The 9719-nt window shown below is 26.4% G+C and overlaps 1 protein-coding gene across 1 annotated transcript in view; it reads left to right on the plus strand.

Moving 5' to 3' along the window:
- The first annotated feature begins 1458 nt into the window (after nt 1–1458).
- LOC111682506 (homeobox protein cut) overlaps nt 1459–9719 on the plus strand; it is an 81103-nt gene continuing 72842 nt past the window's right edge. The window contains exons 1-2 of the mRNA XM_023444475.2: nt 1459–1700; nt 8809–8896. The gene's annotated coding sequence lies outside the window, so the exon portion shown is untranslated. The remainder of the gene's footprint in view (nt 1701–8808; nt 8897–9719) is intronic.

The raw sequence follows: 9719 nt of genomic DNA on the forward strand, positions 1-9719 counted from the left end.
TTTTAAAAATGTAATCGTTTAAAATTATTCGATTAAAAAATATCCGATTATTCGGTTAAAAAAATGTGTATTTGCATAATTTAAACAGAACTGCAGAGTAATATTTAAAAAAATTACATAAAATAGATAAAATAGAAAAAAATGCATACTCGAATAATCGAATACAAAAAATTATTCGAATAACTAAAACTTGATTGTATCATATAAAAACTTAAATTTTTTGAAAACTAAAATATTTTCTTAAGTTATTTTAAAATTTAATCGAATTTGTTATATTATTTTTAAAATATCATCGATTTAAATTATTCTAATCAAAAAAAATTACAAATAATCGATTAAAATTTTTCAATTAATCGGTTGGAAATATAAGTTATTTGATATTGAAGTACAATTTCCAAAAATTAAAATTATGATGTGTTTTACGAAAAAAAGGGTGCGTACTCGAATAATCGAATAAAAAAAATTATTCGAATAATTTAATTTTTTAAACATGATTGTGACAAAAAATAAGGAAAAATTTAATATTTTTGTAAACGAAAGTGTAGTTTTAAATTATTTTAAAGTATCATCGATTAAAATTATTCGATTAATCGATTAAACTATATATATTTTTTTAAGAAAAGTAAAATATTTTTACATTTTCGATTAAAATTACTGGAAAAATCAACAAAAAATTCTCTAAAAACTAAGAAGTATGTTTAAAAATGTATGCGAGTTATAAAAAAATACTCGATTAAACGGATAAAAAGTATTCGAATAAATGTTAAAATGATCAAAAATCTATATGAAAATATTCAGTTAAACGAATAAAATTAATGGGGTAAACTTATTCAAATAATCGTTAATTGTTTTTTGGTAAAACTTATTAATAATTAAATAATTATCAATCAAATAAAATTATTCGATTAATCGTTAATTTCTTTCTTTAAATTTTATTAAAATAATTTAATTACATTAATTTTGTATTGCAATTTTTTTCCAAAAATGATTAAAATTATTAGTTTATTTGATTAAAATTTAACGATCAGTATACATAAGGTATTTCCAATTCGTTTTAAACGCCCAAAGTTCTCTACTTGTTTTTATTTAGTTTTGATCACGTTTTTCTATTACATTTCATTCACATTTTCATCTTCGATTCCAAAAATAAACATAATTTATTTTTTCATTCAAACACACTTCGGCATTTCTTTAAAATTTTACTTTTTTCCCTCGATTTACTCTCATGATCATCATGATCAATTTCTTGTTAGTGTTGTTCGCTTCAAACATGTTTGATGCAACAATAGCTGTTGTTTTAAGTTTCAAACCAAGACTGGTATGAAGCACACACATTTTTATAAAGTTTATTATTTGAATTGAAAAGTTTCTCATTCGAATCTTAAAAAAAACACTTTTGATTTTGTTTGTTGTTTTTCTGTTTTCGTTTTCTTTTTCAAACAAAAAATTTCAGTTCTTTTCAGTTGATCGGAACGAAAAGACGGCGAATTTATTTGAACGGACGGTTTACGAGATCGCGCGATTTGTTTGAAAGATCAGTTTCTATACACAACGAATTTTTATTTGATTAAATAAATTTTTTAAGAAAACGAGAGCGGGTTTTAATAAAAAAAATAATTTAACGAAAATTTTAAAATTTAAATGTAAAAAAGAAATTTTAAAGAAAAAAAATTTTAATTAAAAATAATTTTTTTAAAAAAGTAAGAAATTAAAAATGAAAAAAATGATTGGAAGTTATTATAAGAAATTTTGTGTTTTAAAAAAATTCTTAAAAATTATTAAAGAAACTACACAAACAACACCCACTTAAAATTTAAATTTTGCTTTCTAAATAAAGTTGAACAACCTTTAAATTTGTGACAAAAAAAATAAAATATTTTAAAAAATAATTTTCAAAAATAAAATTATAATAAATTAACAAATCAAAAATTTTAAATGGAAATTTTTAAAATTGTGAACTAAAATAGAAATAAAATTATTGAGAAAAATACATTATTTTGAAAAAAAATTGAAATCGAAAGTTTTCAAAAAATTACAACAAAAATGTTACTTTTAAAAGCAATTTTTATAAATTTTAAAACAAAAAATTTAAATTACTCAAAGAATTAATCGAGTTTATTTAAATCTTTTAAATTATTCGTTAAAAATGCTTAAATTGTTCGATTTTAATTATTAGTTTATTCTAAAAATTGATTAAAATTGTTCTATTTATTATTTAAAATTTTTCATTTGAACGATTAACATCGATTAAAATTATTCAATTTAAAAACTTAATAAAAATTATAAACAAAGTAAAGAAACGATTAAATAAGAAAAATTGTTGTAAAATTCAATATAAGCGTTAAAATTATACAAATTTATTCGACAAAATATTCGTTCAATAAAACAAAATTATTCGATGAAATTTTTATAATTAATTATTAATTACAAAATTTTTGATTAAAAAATAAAAGATAATTAAACATTTTCGATTATTCATTTGAAATAACTTAAAAAACAAAAATTCTATAATATCCAATAAATATTCGAATAATCGATTAAATACATCTGTTGAATTTTCAGAAAACCATTACAATGAAGATTTATACGAATAATTGTAAATAGTTTAATCGATTGAAATTTGTTCTAAAAATCCTTGTACCCACTTGTAGACTATATCTATAGAATAGATTAGACTGCAGTCAAGACTATAAATCAGTCTATGTGTAGTGTAGACTATAGATCAGATCATAGACCTGTGTATTGTCAAGACTATATACATATCTGTTTATAGTGAACAATATAGTTCATTCCATACTTAAGATAGTTATAGTTTAATCTACACTTAAGACTGTAGATGAGTTTTTAATAAAGATCAATCTGTAAATAGGGCCCTAGATCATTTCCTAGTCAGGACTTAAGATCACTCTATAGCCAAGACTATAGATCACTCTCAATTCATAACTATAGATCACAATAGATCAATCTTTTGTCAATGCTGTAGATCCATACAATATCTATATAGTAACGACTATAGTCTCCCAACAGCCACGACTAAAGGTCATTACAGATCAATATTGTCTCAATATTATAAATCAATCCACCGTCAAGACAATCTATAACCAAAAGAGTTGATCAGTATATAATTAATTCAGTATATAACTCAATACTGAAGACTATAGATCAGTTTATAGTCAAGACTATAGGTCAGTTTATATTAAAGAATATAGATCACTTTATAGTAAAGACTTTACTCAGAAATGTAGTTTAAGTTATAGTCCATAGTCAAGAATGCAGACTTGTCTATAACAGACAATAAACCAGACTATGGAGAAGACAATATACAAGAATATAGTTAGAATTATATTCAAGGCTATAGACCAAGCTGTAGTCAAGATTATAGACTATATTATAGCCACGACCAAAGAATAGGCTATAGTCAAAACTATAGACTAAACTACAGTCAAGAGTACAGACTAGACTATAGTCAAGACTATGGACTTGACTATAGTCATGTCTATAGACATTACTATATTCATGACTACAGTCTAAAGTCTTGACTTTAATCAAAAATATACACCCGTCTATAACCAACACTACACACCAGACTATAGTCCAGAATAGAAACCAGACTATCATGTCTATAGTCTAAAGTCTTGCCTTAAAAAAACCGATTATAACCAACACCACACACCTGACTATAGTCCAGAATAGAGACCAGACTATAGTCAAAACATTGACCAGACTATAGCAAAGACTAAAAACCAGAAAATGGTACGAATTATAGTCAAGGCTGCAGACTAAGCTATAAACAAGATTATAGACTGTAGACTAGACTATATTTCAGATTATAAAGTGTACTAAATCTAAGAATATAGAACAGACTATTGTCGAAACTATATACCACACTATAGTCAAAACTTTAGACTAAACTATGTAAGGACTAGGCTATAAATGAGGCTGTAGACTAGACTATAGAAGAGGCTATTAATCAGAATATAGTCAACATCAACACAATAGAATTATAGTCAAGGCTATAGACACAGCTATAGTCAAGATTATAAACAAAACTATAGTCTACAGATTAGATTATAGACTAGACTATGGGTTTGGCTATAGTCAACACTATTGACTATAATATAATCGAGAATGTAGACCAGACTGTAGTCAATTCTTTAGAGCAAACTAAAGTCGGGACTAGTGTATGGTAGACTATAGATGTGACGGTAGACGAGGCTATAAACCAGACTATAGACAGGGTTATAGACCTGACTATAGTGAAGACTTTAGACAGACTTTAGTCAAGAATTTAGAGCAGACTTTATTCAAGACTATAGAAAAGACTATAGTCAAGACTGAACTATAGTCAGAACTAGATTAATAGTTTAGACTATAGACCAGACATTAATCAAGACTATATACCAGTTTATATAAATGTAAGACTTACATTCGTCTAACATTCGACTATTGTCTATAGGCTAGATTATAGACTATGAACTTGACTATTATGAACACTATACAGCAGACTATAGTCAAGAATATAGACTAGATTATAGTCAATACTTTAGACTAAACGAAAGTCAGGACTACGATATGGGGGACTATAGTTGAGAATGTAGACTAGACTATAGAAGAAGCTATTAACTAGACTAAAGACATGACTATAGATACGACTATAGACTTGACTATATTCAAGACTTTAGACTATAGTCAAAACTATAATCAGAACAAGCTTAATAAAGAATAGTTTAGTTTTTATAAATCTATAATTTTTATTCGCTTAACATAAAGGGCCTTTATTCTTAAAACTTTTAAAAGCAATCATATTTGTTAGAAACCAATTGGTGTCTTCTCCTCTTAGTGGCATTAAAAATTAACAGTGTTATGGACTTATTAGTTATATATCAAACTAAAATTCATAATCTATTTCATAACAAAAAAAATGCATATTAAATCTGATTTTTTTTCCTTTGTTTTTGTTTTGCTTGTGCTAAAAAAGAAACCCCAGTGTAGAAAAAGTGCATGGTCGCTTTGTATGAAAAAGCAAAAATGAATAAAATATTAAAAAAAAAACAAATAATTCATAAAATCATATAAAATTAATACTATCAAAACCAACCATACAAAAAAGTGAAAATGTAAGCAGAAAGAGTCGAAGAAAAAAGCTAAACCAGAAACCAAAAACCGAAAACATATTAACATATAAAATGAACTTGAGTTCGCTAAATTGAATAAAAAAAAATTATATATATATATAAACTTATTTTTGCAATAATAGTAATAATAAAAAAATGTTGGTCAACCGGACAAAATAAACTAAAATAAAAATTGGAAAATATACATGTAAAACAAGCACGGAGATGAGCAGACAGCAAAAAAAAAGAAACTTGGACAGGCCAAATAAAAATAATAATAAATAAAAAATAAAACACAACAAAAACAAAATTTAAAAAAAAATATAAAAATATCAACAAGATAATGATGGTTTTGGCTGATGATGAATATTATGATGACTTTATGATTGAAGATGAAGATTTCAAAATACTCTATAAGTGTTTGGCATATTTGGAAATAAAATAATTTTTTTAAACATTTTTGAGATTTTTTCGAAAAATTTCACTTTTAAATGGATTAAACTTAAATATATTTTTATATGATGTTAAGATCTGAAAATTATATTAAATTTCAGCGTAATAGCATCAACTTGAGACTCTTAGGTCAAAGGTCACTTTTGAAAAAAATTACAGAAATATTTTATATTTTTCCCTATTTAGAGAAAATATGTTAAAAAATACTTTATTATAAATAAAACTTTTTCTAATTTCTATTAAAAATCATATCCTAAGTTATCTTTAAAAAGAATGATTGATTATAAAGGCCACAAGATGAATAAAATATAATTAAATTAGAAACATGTCATATGATTGGCAAACCAACTGGAAAATTATAAAGAAAAAGTAAAGAGGCTTTAGGGATAGAAAAGAAAGGAAATTGAGAAATCTTTTGAAAAAGCATTTGCTGAAAAATATAGAGGAATATTTTAAAGGGGATTTTTTTACTATTGAGTCTAGACTACCGCATAGTCTAGAGTATTTAGATTAATATGACGTGTCGACAATAGCGTCGGCTATAGAGACGACTATAGTATTGACTATAAACTACTATAGAGAGGATTATACAAGTTACTTTAGATTATACTATAAAGTCGTTATTATAATCGACTATAGAGGCTATAGAGCCGACTATAAGGACGACTATATAGTCTAATACAGACGACTATAGTGTCGTCTATAGATTCGACTACATATTCGAATAGAGTCGTGCTAAGTGCCCACCGTAGAGTCGACTATGGAGTCGACTATAGAGTCGACTATGGAGTCGACTATAGTGTCGACTATTAAGTCGACTGTAGAGTCTACTATAGAATCCTCTATAATGTAGTCTATAGCATCGACTATAAAGTCGACTTTAGAGACGAATATAGTATGAACTATAGTATCGACTTTATAGTCAACTATAGAGTTAACTAAAGCCGACTATAGCGTCGACTATGGAGTAGATTATATTATCGATTATAGAGTATTCTATAGATTCGACTATGGAGTCGATTATAAAGTCGACTATTGCTATAATGTCGACTATATTTTTGACTATAGAGTCCATATCAGCGTCGACTATAGAGTCGACTAAAGAGTTGACTATAGAGTCAACTATAGATTTTTGATAAAGTTGACCATATAGTCAACTATAGAGTTGACATAGACGACTCTATATGGTCCACAATAGCGTTGTATCGCCTTAAGAGGCGATTATATAGTTGACTATAGAGGCGACTAAAGAGTTGACTATAAATTTCAATTTAGAGTTGACTATAGAGTCGACTATAGAGTCGACTGTAGTGTCGACTATAGTGTCGACTATAGCGTCTAATATAGAGTCGACTATAGAGTCGACTATAGTGTCGACTATAGTGTCGACTATAGAGTCGACTATAGAGTCGACAATAGAGTCGACTATAGTGTCGACTATAGAGTCGACAATAGAGTCGACTATAGTGTCGACTATAGAGTCGACTATAGAGTCGACTATAGTGTCGACTATAGAGTCGACTATAGAGTCGACAATAGAGTCGACTATAGTGTCGACTATAGTGTCGACTATAGTGTCGACTATAGTGTCGACTATAATGTCGACTATAGAGTCGACTATGGTGTCGACTATAGTGTTGACTATGGTGTCGACTATAGTGTTGACTATAGTGTCGACTATAGTGTCGACCATAGTGTCGACAATAATTTCGACTATAGTGTCGACAGTAGTGTCGACTATAGAGTCAACTATAGTCAAGATTATAAACAAAACTATAGCCTACATATTTGATTATAGACTAGACTATGGGCTTGATTATAATCAACACTATTGACTATAATATAATCGAGAATGTAGACCAGACTATAGTTAATATTTAAGACTAAATTCAGGACTAGTATATGGTAGACTATAGATGTGACCGTAGACTAGACTATAGACGAGACTATAAACCAGACTATAGACAGGGCTATAGACCATTTTATAGTGAAGACTTTAGACAAACTTTAGTCAAGTCGACCATAGTGTCGAATATAGTGTCGACTATAGTGTCGACTATAGTGTCGACAATAGTGTCGACATTAGTGTCGACTATAGAGTCGACTATAGTGTCGACTATAGTGTCAACTATAGTGTCGACTATATCGTCGACTATAGTTTCGACTCTATAGTCGACAATATAGTCGACTCGACAATAGTATCAACCAAAGAGTCGACTATTACATCAACTACAGAGTTGACTGTAGTGTTCTTAATTAACTTTACTCCACTTCTTTTCAAACCCTGAATATTTCCAATCATTTCAATTCATAACATTATCAATCCCTCAACAACAACAAAAATACATTACAACCCAGAAAACAAAACAAACAACAAAAATACAAAATGCAATTACATCCGTTTTATTATGCGTTTTCTTTACAACAGATAAAAAAGTATTTAAAAAAAAAGACGTTACACAGAAAACCAAGAAAAAAAACAAAAAATAAAGTGTGTAAATAACAGAAGGATGGACGGACAGGCAGGCAGGCAGACAAGAAAACAAAAATTATAAAATTACAAAAAAAGAGAATAAACAACAAAAAATTGCATAATATCAAGTAAAAAAAACAAAAGAAACGAAACAAAAAAAACTAAATAATGAAGTTAAAATACTTAATAATGACGATAAAGAAGATGAACATCATCATTATAAAGTTATTTTTTTATTTTGCCAATTTAAAGCACATGGTTGGTTATCAACGCTAAAAACCTTAATTATACAAAAATAAGAAAGAAAGAAAAAAAGAGCCAAATGATCATTATGACGCTAAAAGATAAACATGTTGATGGTGTTTAATAATGCTGCTGCTGAAGACGAAGAAATGTTCAAAAGAAATTTAAGAGAAAAAAATTATTATTAACAATAACAAAATATATAAGAAAAAGAAATAACATAAATATTTACAGAAAGTGTTTGTTTTTTAGTGATTTAGCTAAGTGTTGTTGTTGTTTGTGTATTTAAAAGATTAAGAAATAATATTAATAATTTTAATTTAAACAATAAACTTTAGGAAAATCTTTTTAAATTACTTACTATTTAAATGTTTACTTAAAATAACCTTAAAGAAAACATTTAAATATATATTTTTGTAATAAACATTTAAATTTTAATTAAAATTTTTGTATTTTATAACAAAAAGTGAAAAAAATTATAAAAATAAATATTAAACAAAAAATTTCTTTTTATTAAACTTTCAGATTGAATTAATTGTATATCTGTGTGTGTGTAGTGTTTCAGCAACAATTTCCATGTGAAACTTATAAATAATTGAAAATTTTAATAACGGTAAGTTGATAAATTTTATTAATAAATATTTGTTTGAACTTTAATTTAGCCTTTAAACATGCAAAGAACCATATCCTTGCTTTCTTTGTTCAATAACAAATTTTTGTTTAAAATTTTAATATATTTACTTTTAATTATTTCAAAAATTAATCTGTTTTTATAAATTCTTCCCTAAATTGACCTCAACACTTCCGTTTTACATAAAAATTAAGCCCAGCAAAAATTTACATTATTTGTATTGTTCACTTTAATACAAAAAATTGACATATATTTTTTTAATGTACGTAACTTGTGTTTTTTAATTCGCTCATTTTTATTAATTCAATTTTATGTATTTTTTTACAAATCATTGATTATTGACCGCAAACACCCACATTTTTAGGTTGTTATTTTTTTCGATTTTTTTATTGTAAAAACCACAATAAAAATTATCAAAATAAATAAAAAAAACGAAATAAAACATATGAGAAGCATGTTTAATAATCAAGTTTGTTGCCAGACAAAATATAAACATTTTACAGTTAAAATTAACCCAAAAACTTAAAGGCTAGTCTATAGACTAGACTACTCTACTATGGACTAGACTATGAACTATAATATAGACTAAACTATAAACTATGTAGCCTATACCATAGACTAGACTATAGATTAGATTATAAACTAAAACTTAGACTAGACTATAGACGATATTATACTATAGACTGTACAATAGAACAGACTATAGACTAGACTATAGACTAAACTATAGACTAGACTATAGACTAAACTATAGACTAGACTATAGACTAGACTATAGACTAGACTATAGACTAGACTATAGACT

This window comes from Lucilia cuprina, chromosome 6 (assembly GCF_022045245.1).
Source record: "Lucilia cuprina isolate Lc7/37 chromosome 6, ASM2204524v1, whole genome shotgun sequence".
Taxonomy (NCBI): domain Eukaryota; kingdom Metazoa; phylum Arthropoda; class Insecta; order Diptera; family Calliphoridae; genus Lucilia; species Lucilia cuprina.